The sequence below is a fragment of the Salminus brasiliensis genome, chromosome 24 (genome assembly GCF_030463535.1).
Source record: "Salminus brasiliensis chromosome 24, fSalBra1.hap2, whole genome shotgun sequence".
In the NCBI taxonomy this organism is placed as follows: Eukaryota; Metazoa; Chordata; class Actinopteri; order Characiformes; family Bryconidae; genus Salminus; species Salminus brasiliensis.
Genome location: NC_132901.1, coordinates 5,995,218 through 6,009,422, shown reverse-complemented (window position 1 = coordinate 6,009,422; position 14,205 = coordinate 5,995,218). Strand labels below are relative to the sequence as shown.

Sequence of the window (14,205 nt, the reverse complement as noted above, 5' to 3'; positions counted from 1 at the left end):
GGTGACTCCTGCTGCAAACCTTTGCATCTGGTGCCACACATCCAGTCTGATAACCAACTTCTCCCCTCCCACTCCTCCCGCTTAATGCCATAACCAAGCGTTATCCATATCCTATGCTGTTGGTCCCGTCCGCCCTCGAACAGTTGTGGGGGGCCCGGGTTTTTTATAAACTGTATTTGCGTAGCGCTTATAATCTCGTGCGGATCAGTAAGGGGGATGAGAGGAAGACGGCCTTTATGACCACCAGGGGGCATTATCAATACCGCGTAATGCCATACGGATTAGCTAACGTCCCCTCCATCTTCCAGTCATTCATCAATGACGTCCTGAAAGACTACCTCGGACGATTCGTGGTGGTCTTTCTGGACGACATATTGGTGTATTCCGTTCTCTGCATTGCCGACGGTGCACTAACCAGGAGCTGGGTAAGTTTCTGCGACTCTACTGTCACGACTACCCCAGAGACTGGTCACGGTATCTGATTTGGGCCGAGATGGCCCAGAACTCGCTGAGGTGCGCGACCACTGGCCTAATCCCTTATCAGTGTGTTTTAGGCTATCAGCCCCCGTTGGCCCCTTGGCCCTTGCGGAGACCCGAGTGCCAGCAGTCGATGTGTGGATGCGCTGCAGTGAAGCCATCTGGACCAAGACCCATCAGCACATCCAGACCTTCCTGCGGCGATATAAGACGCAAACCGATCAGAAGCGTGGGGAGACCCCGTCATACGCACTGGGTCTACACGAGACCTCCGTACGGTGTTCCCTTCTCAGAAGCTGGCAGCTAAGTACATGGGTCCTTTTGAGGTTATCAAACACATAAACAATGTTTCTGTTAAAGTGCGCTTACCCCCACATTCACCTATCCATCCTGTTTTCCATGTTTCCCAGTTGAATTCTGTGGTGTCTGGGCCCCTGGACGAGGAAGTTGAGGGGCCGGTGGTCGGTGGAAGTTAAGGGGACACCCGCTTATACGGTTTGGTGAGTGCTGGACTCCCGACGCTGTGGGGGCCAACTGCAGTATCTCCTGGATTCCTGGTCCAGGAATTTCACGAACGCTGCCCGGATAAGCTGGCCCCCAGGCCTCGTGGGCGCCCCAGGAAGCCTGTGGGGGCCTCTCACGTCAGCGGGCTTCGCGGCCTGCCTTGTCGTACCGGGTGGACGGTTTAAGTTCTCAGGTTCCTGGCCGCGACCGGGGCGTCCCCTTTGGGGGGCCCAACTGGCCGCCTCTGCGTTCACGTCACTCACCATGTTGAGTTTATGTTTATGTTGACAACCCTCTTACGACACCATGTTTTCTGTTTGGTTCACATGTGTTCCATTTACGTTCATTGTATGTTTTGATTTGGTTCACCTGAGAGCTGGGGTATATAGTGTACGAGAATTACACTTGCTAAGCCAACGTGTAAGTGTGTACAGAGGTAGTACGACAGAGGAGAATTAAGCAATTAATCGAGGTAACAGGGTAGACATGGGCAACTATAAACAATCCAACAGTCAAAACCAGAGAGACAAAGAAACAGATAACCAAATCCAATAAGGGCAAAACCATAAATCAGAAAATGAAAGACAATGCAGGGGTTGAAAACACTACAGTCAAAAAGAAAACTATTGGGAGTTGGCAATACTTCACAAGTGGAAGATTAACGGTACTGGTATATATACATAGACAGGGATGGAAAACAGGTGTGAATGACTAGTAATCCAGAGATGTTGAAATGTTCATGATTGAGGAGCCATGGGAATAGTTGCTCTGGTCAACAAAACTGTAAGGAGAACACGGCGGTGTATTACTTTGTGTATTTGTTAGTTTTCTAATTATTTGATTATTAATTCAATATTTTAGTTTTAAATTAAATTAGTTAGAATGCTTTGTCTGAGAAATTATTGTCATTATTATAATACCATAATTAAAAGCCACAGTATTTTGAAGAAACCATGTTATTGGTAAATCACACAAAAATACAGGTGTAAACATATTTACACATATTGAAAGGAAGCATAAATAATGATTTCTTTTAATGATATATGTAATTTTGTTCAGTGCAAAGAGGCTTGGAGGCTTATTTTAAGGTAGTGTCCATGAAAGATGTTTTCTTCAGAGTCTCTTCTTAACAACACTGTTGCTTTTGACTGGCTTTCCAGGCTTCTTTGCTTCCTGTTGTTCAGAAAGCCACAGATGTGCATTCTTGCTCTTGGAAAAATAGAGCAAAATGGCATTCCCATGTAGCGTCTGTGGCCATTGGCCTTTCATTGTAGCTGGACACAAAACTGGCATTTCACAACAACCAGGCCATTTTCTTGACTTGACAGAGATTCCCATCTTCTTGTTGTCTTTCTCCTCCTCTTTCCTTCTTTTGTTGTGCCGCTTGGTGGACCTGTGCATGTTCTTTGTGGCGTCCCGGCCTGCCCACCTCTTCTGCTCTGCTAGCCAGTCAGACACACTTTGCCAGCAGCATTGGCACAAACACTTTTGCACTTGTAGTAACTCTGGCCAAATTCCAGTCTTTTTGGCTGGCCATAGAGCTTGCACATTGCTAGCATGTTGGGTTCTGTCGACACCGGGCCTCATCACTCTCTTCCAGGCTCTTCATGTCCTTTTCCACGGCAAGAAAAAGACACATGTTACAGCAATCATTCACTGTACAATACAAATTAATCCTTGCCCATTCCCTGCTACTGTCAATGTGGCTTCTTGCCAATTTAAATGACAGTGCCTCGCACAACACAGACAAATGCAGACTGAAGACCTACCTCCTTCAAGAGTACTTGGGCGAAGAGTAGAGTATTATGGTCTCCTTATTGACTTGTTTAAGCTTAGAGGTATCTTTGAATTTTTTGTCTATTCAAACTAGCACTTTTGTAAGTCACTCTGAATCTGTAACTGTAGATGGCACTGGCACTGTAGTTAAAATTGTTGCTTTAATTTTATAATAAATCGTTTTGCTCACAACATTTAACTGCGAGTCAGTTCACAGCAAGTGCCCAGAGTTACTAAACACATTGTTGCTGTAACTTCTGCAGCCACGACCGATATTTGCTTCAAACCGCATTCGCAGCAACCTCGGTCGAACTAGTGTTGTCAGACCTGCCGCTGTAGCTCGATACTAGAGTGCTTAGTGGTGACGTATATGAACTTCAGATCAGCCAACAGAAAATACATAATGGAAGATTGCTAGAAAGATGTTTTGGGCATTTTTTGATCGTTATTGGTACCAGGAGGAAGAGATGGACGCTTCACGATTTTGCGTGTCATCCTTGCGCAGGGGCCATGCTAATCTTCTCTGTATCGTTCCAATTTTAGTATATGTGCTGCCGTAGCAAGCACGAACTGGGAGCCCAAACGTCTGGCATATATACCTGGGCCAGTTGCTTTTTTTCTAGATCATGGTTAGTGCACACAATCCCACCTTCTTACCTCAAAAGGGCCCCAAACTGCATATAAAACCATTATGCAGTTATTTCCGAAATTCTAAGTAAATGGTATTAGTTTTAATGTCTTCCTTTAATAGTTTTAAGGTCTTTCTTTCATTTCTTGAATACGACCTCTTAAGGTGTATTCTGGGAGATATGCAGTTTGTGGACCCTGGACACCTCAACAAGGGGTGAGGTTCTCAAAAGCTTCATAAGGACAAATACATTCATTTCTAGTTCTTGAATCTTCCCTAATTTTCCAGAATTTCCCAAAACCCCCTAAAGGAGTATGTGAAGCCACTCACAAATGAACGTGTAACTGTTCTTTAGCTGGGTTCTTTGGCTTGTTATTATTATTATCATTATTATATGGACGCCTGAACCTTGGTTACATTGCGTGGTTTAACTTCCAATACAAGTTAATCATATTAGAAATTCAAGATTTTGTTCAGACAAGTAACATACAACTCAATTAAATTTTATTTCCATTATACTAATACAGCTTTGTACATTAAAACGAAACACAGATGGGCTAAGGTTTTGGTGCAGAATAGGTAGGACATACAATATTGCAATGACTTGTGTTTTACAATATCTGTGGTTAGAAGTATATATGAATTTGTAGTCATTTCAAACTCGCTAAGGTTATTCCAGAGTAAATAGCAAAGCACTTTTCCAAGTTGCCCTTGGATAAGAGCGTCTACTAAATGTGGTAAATGTAAATGCACCGAAAGGAAGAGTAAAACAGGGAGTACAGGGGCGTATGCTAACGCAGATCAGTCTGGGTTTGTAAACAGCATCTCGTACGTAAACAGAGTGTAAAGAGCATGAATAAGTAGCAGCCAGCGGTCAGGTAGGGAGAACAGTACGGTACGAAAGATTCGAACAACAACCAGGTGAAAAAAAAAAATGTAGCTTTAATTTGATAATAAATCGTTTTGCTCACAACATTTAACTGCGCGTCAGTTCGCAGCAATCGCCCAGAGTTCCTAAACACATTGTTTTTGTAACTTCTGCAGCCGCTACCGATATTTGCTTTTAAACGTCTTCACAGCACCCTCGGTCGGTCTAGTGTTGTCAGACCTGCCGTTGTAGCGCGATACCAGTTATTATAGCGATGGAGTGTTCTTTTACCTTTTAGTCTTTTTAAAGTGACTTCTCTCAAAATGTAAGTCCACGCTGACAGTCCTGAATATCCTGCTTTTAAATTTCTCTGTGTTGAAGCATTACTACACTCTTCTGAAGCCCTTTATAATGAAAAATGATGTAGGTAAAGCGGAGCACGCAACATGTGCTGTGTTAGAGCGCCGCTTAGTGGTGACGGATATGAACTTCAGCTCAGCCAACCGAAAATACATAATGGAAGATTGCTAGAAAGATTTTTTGATCGTTATTGATGCCAGGAGGAAAAGATTGGACGCTTCACGATTTTGCGTGTCATCCTTGCGCAGGGGCCATGCTAATCTTCTCTGTATCGTTCCAATTTTAGTATATGTGCTGCCGTAGCAAACACGAACTGGGAGCCCAAACGTCTGGCATATATACCTGGGCCAGTTGCTTTTTTTCTAGATCATGGTTAGTGCACACAATCCCACCTTCTTACCTCAAAAGGGCCCCAAACTGCATATAAAACCATTATGCAGTTATTTCCGAAATTCTAAGTAAATGGTATTAGTTTTAATATCTTCCTTTAATAGTTTTAAGGTCTTTCTTTCATTTCTTGAATACGACCTCTTAAGGTGTATTCTGGGAGATATGCAGTTTGTGGACCCTGGACACCTCAACAAGGGGTGAGGTTCTCAAAAGCTTCATAAGGACAAATACATTCATTTCTAGTTCTTGAATCTTCCCTAATTTTCCAGAATTTCCCAAAACCCCCTAAAGGAGTATGTGAAGCCACTCAAAAATGAACGTGTAACTGTTCTTTAGCTGGGTTCTTTGGCTTGTTATTATTATTATCATTATTATATGGATGTCTGAACCTTGGTTACATTGCGTGGCTTAACTTCCAATACAAGTTAATCATATTAGAAATTCAAGATTTTGTTCAGACAAGTAACATACATTAAATTTTATTTCCATTATACTAATACAGCTTTGTACATTAAAACGAAACACAGATGGGCTAAGGTTTTGGTGCAGAATAGGTAGGACATACAATATTGCAATGACTTGTGTTTTACAATATCTGTGGTTAGAAGTATATATGAATTTTTAGTCATTTCAAACTCGCTACGGTTATTCCAGGGTAAATAGCAAAGCACGTTTCCAAGTTGCCCTTGGATAAGAGCGTCTACTAAATGTGGTAAATGTAAATGCACCGAAAGGAAGAGTAAAACAGGGAGTACAGGAGCGTATGCTAACGCAGATCAGTCTGGTTTTGTAAACAGCATCTCGTACGTAAACAGAGTGTAAAGAGCATGAATAAGTAGCAGCCAGCGATCAGGTAGGGAGAACAGTACGGTACGAAAGATTCGAACAACAACCAGGTGAAAAAAAAGAAAAATGTAGCTTTGATTTTATAATAAATCGTTTTGCTCACAACATTTACCTGCGCGTCAGTTCGCAGCAATCGCCCAGAGTTCCTAAAAACATTGTTTTTGTAACTTCTGCAGCCGTCAACGATATATGCTTTTAACCGTCTTCGCAGCACCCTCGGTCGGCCTAATGTTGTCAGACCTGCCGCTGTAGCGCGATACTGGTTATTATAGCGATGGAGTGTTCTTTCACCTTTTAGTCTTTTTAAAGTGACTTCTCTCAAAGTGTAAGTCCACGCTGACAGTCCTGAATATCCTGCTTTCAAATTTCTCTGTGTTGAAGCATTACTACACTCTTCTGAAGCCCTTTATTATGAAAAATGATGTAGGTAAAGCGGAGCACGCAACATGTACTATGTTAGAGCGCCGCTTAGTGGTGACGTATATGAACTTCAGCTTAGCCAACCGAAAATACATAATGGAAGATTGCTAGAAAGATTTTTTGATCGTTATTGATGCCAGGAGGAAAAGATTGGACGCTTCACGATTTTGCGTGTCATCCTTGCGCAGGGGCCATGCTAATCTTCTCTGTATCGTTCCAATTTTAGTATATGTGCTGCCGTAGCAAGCACGAACTGGGAGCCCAAACGTCTGGCATATATACCTGGGCCAGTTGCTTTTTTTCTAGATCATGGTTAGTGCACACAATCCCACCTTCTTACCTCAAAAGGGCCCAAAACGGCATATAAAACCATTATGCAGTTATTTCCGAAATTCTAAGTAAATGGTATTAGTTTTAATGTCTTTCTTTATTAGTTTTGAGGGCTTTCTTTCATTTCTTGAATTCGATTTCTCAAGGTGTATTCTGGGAGATATGCAGTTTGTTGACCCTCGACACCTCAACAAGGGGTGAGTTTCTCAAAAGCTTCATAAGGATAAATACTTCCTTTCTAGTTCTTGAATCTTCCCTAATTTTCCAGAATTTCCCAAAACCCCCTAAAGGAGTATGTGAAGCCACTCACAAATGAACGTGTAACTGTTCTTTAGCTGGGTTCTTTGGCTTGTTATTATTATTATCATTATTATATGGACGTCTGAACCTTGGTTACATTGCGTGGCTTAACTTCCAATACAAGTTAATCATATTAGAAATTCAAGATTTTGTTCAGACAAGTAACATACAACTCAATTAAATTTTATTTCCATTATACTAATACAGCTTTGTACATTAAAACGAAACACAGATGGGCTAAGGTTTTGGTGCAGAATAGGTAGGACATACAATATTGCAATGACTTGTGTTTTACAATATCTGTGGTTAGAAGTATATAAGAATTTTTAGTCATTTCAAACTCGCTACGGTTATTCCAGGGTAAATAGCAAAGCACGTTTCCAAGTTGCCCTTGGATAAGAGCGTCTACTAAATGTGGTAAATGTAAATGCACCGAAAGGAAGAGTAAAACAGGGAGTACAGGAGCGTATGCTAACGCAGATCAGTCTGGTTTTGTAAACAGCATCTCGTACGTAAACAGAGTGTAAAGAGCATGAATAAGTAGCGGTCAGCGATCAGGTAGGGAGAACAGTACGGTACGAAAGATTCGAACAACAACCAGGTGAAAAAAAAGAAAAATGTAGCTTTAATTTAATAATAAATCGTTTTGCTCACAACATTTAACTGCGCGTCAGTTTGCAGCAATCGCCCAGAGTTCCTAAAAACATTGTTTTTGTAACTTCTGCAGCCGTCACCGATATTTGCTTTTAACCGTCTTCGCAGCACCCTCGGTCGGTCTAGTGTTGTCAGACCTGCCTCTGTAGCGCTATACTAGTTATTATAGCGATGGAGTGTTCTTTTACCTTTTAGTCTTTTTAAAGTGACCTCTCTCAAAGTGTAAGTCCACGCTGATAGTCCTGAATATCCTGCTTTCAAATTTCTCTGTTTTGAAGCATTACTATACTCTTCTGAAGCCCTTTATAATGAAAAATGATGTAGGTAAAGCGGAGCACGCAACATGTACTATGTTAGAGCGCCGCTTAGTGGTGACGTATATGAACTTCAGCTTAGCCAACCGAAAATACATAATGGAAGATTGCTAGAAAGATTTTTTGATCGTTATTGATGCCAGGAGGAAAAGATTGGACGCTTCACGATTTTGCGTGTCATCCTTGCGCAGGGGCCATGCTAATCTTCTCTGTATCGTTCCAATTTTAGTATATGTGCTGCCGTAGCAAGCACGAACTGGGAGCCCAAACGTCTGGCATATATACCTGGGCCAGTTGCTTTTTTTCTAGATCATGGTTAGTGCACACAATCCCACCTTCTCACCTCAAAAGGGCCCAAAACGGCATATAAAACCATTATGCAGTTATTTCCGAAATTCTAAGTAAATGGTATTAGTTTTAATGTCTTTCTTTATTAGTTTTGAGGGCTTTCTTTCATTTCTTGAATTCGATTTCTCAAGGTGTATTCTGGGAGAAATGCAGTTTGTTGACCCTCGACACCTCAACAAGGGGTGAGTTTCTCAAAAGCTTCATAAGGATAAATACTTCCTTTCTAGTTCTTGAATCTTCCCTAATTTTCCAGAATTTCCCAAAACCCCCTAAAGGAGTATGTGAAGCCACTCACAAATGAACGTGTAACTGTTCTTTAGCTGGGTTCTTTGGCTTGTTATTATTATTATCATTATTATATGGACGTCTGAACCTTGGTTACATTGCGTGGCTTAACTTCCAATACAAGTTAATCATATTAGAAATTCAAGATTTTGTTCAGACAAGTAACATACAACTCAATTAAATTTTATTTCCATTATACTAATACAGCTTTGTACATTAAAACGAAACACAGATGGGCTAAGGTTTTGGTGCAGAATAGGTAGGACATACAATATTGCAATGACTTGTGTTTTACAATATCTGTGGTTAGAAGTATATAAGAATTTTTAGTCATTTCAAACTCGCTACGGTTATTCCAGGGTAAATAGCAAAGCACGTTTCCAAGTTGCCCTTGGATAAGAGCGTCTACTAAATGTGGTAAATGTAAATGCACCGAAAGGAAGAGTAAAACAGGGAGTACAGGAGCGTATGCTAACGCAGATCAGTCTGGTTTTGTAAACAGCATCTCGTACGTAAACAGAGTGTAAAGAGCATGAATAAGTAGCGGTCAGCGATCAGGTAGGGAGAACAGTACGGTACGAAAGATTCGAACAACAACCAGGTGAAAAAAAAGAAAAATGTAGCTTTAATTTAATAATAAATCGTTTTGCTCACAACATTTAACTGCGCGTCAGTTTGCAGCAATCGCCCAGAGTTCCAAAAAACATTGTTTTTCTAACTTCTGCAGCCGTCACCGATATTTGCTTTTAACCGTCTTCGCAGCACCCTCGGTCGGTCTAGTGTTGTCAGACCTGCCTCTGTAGCGCTATACTAGTTATTATAGCGATGGAGTGTTCTTTTACCTTTTAGTCTTTTTAAAGTGACTTCTCTCAAAGTGTAAGTCCACGCTGATAGTCCTGAATATCCTGCTTTCAAATTTCTCTGTTTTGAAGCATTACTATACTCTTCTGAAGCCCTTTATAATGAAAAATGATGTAGGTAAAGCGGAGCACGCAACATGTGCTGTGTTAGAGCGCCGCTTATTGGTGACGTATATGAACTGCAGCTCAGCCAACCGAAAATACATAATGGAAGATTGCTAGAAAGATTTTTTGATCGTTATTAATTCCAGGAGGAAAAGATTGGACGCTTCACGATTTTGCGTGTCATCCTTGCGCAGGGGCCATGCTAATCTTCTCTGTATCGTTCCAATTTTAGTATATGTGCTGCCGTAGCAAGCACGAACTGGGAGCCCAAACGTCTGGCATATATACCTGGGCCAGTTGCTTTTTTTCTAGATCATGGTTAGTGCACACAATCCCACCTTCTTACCTCAAAAGGGCCCAAAACGGCATATAAAACCATTATGCAGTTATTTCCGAAATTCTAAGTAAATGGTATTAGTTTTAATGTCTTTCTTTATTAGTTTTGAGGGCTTTCTTTCATTTCTTGAATTCGATTTCTCAAGGTGTATTCTGGGAGATATGCAGTTTGTTGACCCTCGACACCTCAACAAGGGGTGAGTTTCTCAAAAGCTTCATAAGGATAAATACTTCCTTTCTAGTTCTTGAATCTTCCCTAATTTTCCAGAATTTCCCAAAACCCCCTAAAGGAGTATGTGAAGCCACTCACAAATGAACGTGTAACTGTTCTTTAGCTGGGTTCTTTGGCTTGTTATTATTATTATCATTATTATATGGACGTCTGAACCTTGGTTACATTGCGTGGCTTAACTTCCAATACAAGTTAATCATATTAGAAATTCAAGATTTTGTTCAGACAAGTAACATACAACTCAATTAAATTTTATTTCCATTATACTAATACAGCTTTGTACATTAAAACGAAACACAGATGGGCTAAGGTTTTGGTGCAGAATAGGTAGGACATACAATATTGCAATGACTTGTGTTTTACAATATCTGTGGTTAGAAGTATATAAGAATTTTTAGTCATTTCAAACTCGCTACGGTTATTCCAGGGTAAATAGCAAAGCACGTTTCCAAGTTGCCCTTGGATAAGAGCGTCTACTAAATGTGGTAAATGTAAATGCACCGAAAGGAAGAGTAAAACAGGGAGTACAGGAGCGTATGCTAACGCAGATCAGTCTGGTTTTGTAAACAGCATCTCGTACGTAAACAGAGTGTAAAGAGCATGAATAAGTAGCGGTCAGCGATCAGGTAGGGAGAACAGTACGGCACGAAAGATTCGAACAACAACCAGGTGAAAAAAAAGAAAAATGTAGCTTTAATTTAATAATAAATCGTTTTGCTCACAACATTTAACTGCGCGTCAGTTTGCAGCAATCGCCCAGAGTTCCAAAAAACATTGTTTTTCTAACTTCTGCAGCCGTCACCGATATTTGCTTTTAACCGTCTTCGCAGCACCCTCGGTCGGTCTAGTGTTGTCAGACCTGCCTCTGTAGCGCTATACTAGTTATTATAGCGATGGAGTGTTCTTTTACCTTTTAGTCTTTTTAAAGTGACTTCTCTCAAAGTGTAAGTCCACGCTGATAGTCCTGAATATCCTGCTTTCAAATTTCTCTGTTTTGAAGCATTACTATACTCTTCTGAAGCCCTTTATAATGAAAAATGATGTAGGTAAAGCGGAGCACGCAACATGTGCTGTGTTAGAGCGCCGCTTAGTGGTGACGTATATGAACTGCAGCTCAGCCAACCGAAAATACATAATGGAAGATTGCTAGAAAGATTTTTTGTTCGTTATTAATTCCAGGAGGAAAAGATTGGACGCTTCACGATTTTGCGTGTCATCCTTGCGCAGGGGCCATGCTAATCTTCTCTGTATCGTTCCAATTTTAGTATATGTGCTGCCGTAGCATGCACGAACTGGGAGCCCAAACGTCTGGCATATATACCTGGGCCAGTTGCTTTTTTTCTACATCATGGTTAGTGCACACAATCCCACCTTCTCACCTCAAAAGGGCCCAAAACTGCATATAAAACCAATATGCAGTTATTTCCGAAATTCTAAGTAAATGGTATTAGTTTTAATGTCTTTCTTTAATAGTTTTAAGGTCTTTCTTTCATTTCTTGAATTCGATTTCTCAAGGTGTATTCTGGGAGATATGCAGTTTGTTGACCCTCGACACCTCAACAAGGGGTGAGTTTCTCAAAAGCTTCATAAGGATAAATACTTCCTTTCTAGTTCTTGAATCTTCCCTAATTTTCCAGAATTTCCCAAAACCCCCTAAAGGAGTATGTGAAGCCACTCATAAATGAACGTGTAACTGTTCTTTAGCTGGGTTCTTTGGCTTGTTATTATTATTATCATTATTATATGGACGTCTGAACCTTGGTTACATTGCGTGGCTTAACTTCCAATACAAGTTAATCATATTAGAAATTCAAGATTTTGTTCAGTCAAGTAACATACAACTCAATTAAATTTTATTTCCATTATACTAATACAGCTTTGTACATTAAAACGAAACACAGATGGGCTAAGGTTTTGGTGCAGAATAGGTAGGACATACAATATTGCAATGACTTGTGTTTTACAATATCTGTGGTTAGAAGTATATATGAATTTTTAGTCATTTCAAACTCGCTACGGTTATTCCAGGGTAAATAGCAAAGCACGTTTCCAAGTTGCCCTTGGATAAGAGCGTCTACTAAATGTGGTAAATGTAAATGCACCGAAAGGAAGAGTAAAACAGGGAGTACAGGAGCGTATGCTAACGCAGATCAGTCTGGTTTTGTAAACAGCATCTCGTACGTAAACAGAGTGTAAAGAGCATGAATAAGTAGCAGCCAGCGATCAGGTAGGGAGAACAGTACGGTACGAAAGATTCGAACAACAACCAGGTGAAAAAAAAGAAAAATGTAGCTTTGATTTTATAATAAATCGTTTTGCTCACAACATTTACCTGCGCGTCAGTTCGCAGCAATCGCCCAGAGTTCCTAAAAACATTGTTTTTGTAACTTCTGCAGCCGTCAACGATATATGCTTTTAACCGTCTTCGCAGCACCCTCGGTCGGCCTAATGTTGTCAGACCTGCCGCTGTAGCGCGATACTGGTTATTATAGCGATGGAGTGTTCTTTCACCTTTTAGTCTTTTTAAAGTGACTTCTCTCAAAGTGTAAGTCCACGCTGACAGTCCTGAATATCCTGCTTTCAAATTTCTCTGTGTTGAAGCATTACTACACTCTTCTGAAGCCCTTTATTATGAAAAATGATGTAGGTAAAGCGGAGCACGCAACATGTACTATGTTAGAGCGCCGCTTAGTGGTGACGTATATGAACTTCAGCTTAGCCAACCGAAAATACATAATGGAAGATTGCTAGAAAGATTTTTTGATCGTTATTGATGCCAGGAGGAAAAGATTGGACGCTTCACGATTTTGCGTGTCATCCTTGCGCAGGGGCCATGCTAATCTTCTCTGTATCGTTCCAATTTTAGTATATGTGCTGCCGTAGCAAGCACGAACTGGGAGCCCAAACGTCTGGCATATATACCTGGGCCAGTTGCTTTTTTTCTAGATCATGGTTAGTGCACACAATCCCACCTTCTTACCTCAAAAGGGCCCAAAACGGCATATAAAACCATTATGCAGTTATTTCCGAAATTCTAAGTAAATGGTATTAGTTTTAATGTCTTTCTTTATTAGTTTTGAGGGCTTTCTTTCATTTCTTGAATTCGATTTCTCAAGGTGTATTCTGGGAGATATGCAGTTTGTTGACCCTCGACACCTCAACAAGGGGTGAGTTTCTCAAAAGCTTCATAAGGATAAATACTTCCTTTCTAGTTCTTGAATCTTCCCTAATTTTCCAGAATTTCCCAAAACCCCCTAAAGGAGTATGTGAAGCCACTCACAAATGAACGTGTAACTGTTCTTTAGCTGGGTTCTTTGGCTTGTTATTATTATTATCATTATTATATGGACGTCTGAACCTTGGTTACATTGCGTGGCTTAACTTCCAATACAAGTTAATCATATTAGAAATTCAAGATTTTGTTCAGACAAGTAACATACAACTCAATTAAATTTTATTTCCATTATACTAATACAGCTTTGTACATTAAAACGAAACACAGATGGGCTAAGGTTTTGGTGCAGAATAGGTAGGACATACAATATTGCAATGACTTGTGTTTTACAATATCTGTGGTTAGAAGTATATAAGAATTTTTAGTCATTTCAAACTCGCTACGGTTATTCCAGGGTAAATAGCAAAGCACGTTTCCAAGTTGCCCTTGGATAAGAGCGTCTACTAAATGTGGTAAATGTAAATGCACCGAAAGAAAGAGTAAAACAGGGAGTACAGGAGCGTATGCTAACGCAGATCAGTCTGGTTTTGTAAACAGCATCTCGTACGTAAACAGAGTGTAAAGAGCATGAATAAGTAGCGGTCAGCGATCAGGTAGGGAGAACAGTACGGTACGAAAGATTCGAACAACAACCAGGTGGAAAAAAAGAAAAATGTAGCTTTAATTTAATAATAAATCGTTTTGCTCACAACATTTAACTGCGCGTCAGTTTGCAGCAATCGCCCAGAGTTCCTAAAAACATTGTTTTTGTAACTTCTGCAGCCGTCACCGATATTTGCTTTTAACCGTCTTCGCAGCACCCTCGGTCGGTCTAGTGTTGTCAGACCTGCCTCTGTAGCGCTATACTAGTTATTATAGCGATGGAGTGTTCTTTTACCTTTTAGTCTTTTTAAAGTGACCTCTCTCAAAGTGTAAGTCCACGCTGATAGTCCTGAAT

General features: G+C 40.5%; 7 non-coding genes across 7 annotated transcripts; all 7 read right to left on the bottom strand.

Annotated features, from left to right (window-relative positions):
- Window positions 1-3,217: 3,217 nt before the first annotated feature.
- On the bottom strand, window positions 3,218-3,324 carry LOC140547274 (U6 spliceosomal RNA). Its single transcript, XR_011978453.1, has one exon. It is a non-coding gene; the product is annotated as a U6 spliceosomal RNA (small nuclear RNA).
- Window positions 3,325-4,816: 1,492 nt separating this feature from the next.
- Window positions 4,817-4,923, bottom strand: LOC140547270 (U6 spliceosomal RNA). The gene has a single exon (XR_011978449.1). It is a non-coding gene; the product is annotated as a U6 spliceosomal RNA (small nuclear RNA).
- A 1,489-nt stretch (window positions 4,924-6,412) lies between these two features.
- LOC140547262 (U6 spliceosomal RNA) lies at window positions 6,413-6,519 on the bottom strand. The gene has a single exon (XR_011978441.1). It is a non-coding gene; the product is annotated as a U6 spliceosomal RNA (small nuclear RNA).
- Window positions 6,520-8,013: 1,494 nt separating this feature from the next.
- Window positions 8,014-8,120, bottom strand: LOC140547261 (U6 spliceosomal RNA). The gene has a single exon (XR_011978440.1). It is a non-coding gene; the product is annotated as a U6 spliceosomal RNA (small nuclear RNA).
- A 1,494-nt stretch (window positions 8,121-9,614) lies between these two features.
- LOC140547260 (U6 spliceosomal RNA) lies at window positions 9,615-9,721 on the bottom strand. Its single transcript, XR_011978439.1, has one exon. It is a non-coding gene; the product is annotated as a U6 spliceosomal RNA (small nuclear RNA).
- Window positions 9,722-11,215: 1,494 nt separating this feature from the next.
- On the bottom strand, window positions 11,216-11,322 carry LOC140547272 (U6 spliceosomal RNA). Its single transcript, XR_011978451.1, has one exon. It is a non-coding gene; the product is annotated as a U6 spliceosomal RNA (small nuclear RNA).
- A 1,494-nt stretch (window positions 11,323-12,816) lies between these two features.
- LOC140547259 (U6 spliceosomal RNA) lies at window positions 12,817-12,923 on the bottom strand. Its single transcript, XR_011978438.1, has one exon. It is a non-coding gene; the product is annotated as a U6 spliceosomal RNA (small nuclear RNA).
- Between the last annotated feature and the right edge of the window lie 1,282 nt (window positions 12,924-14,205).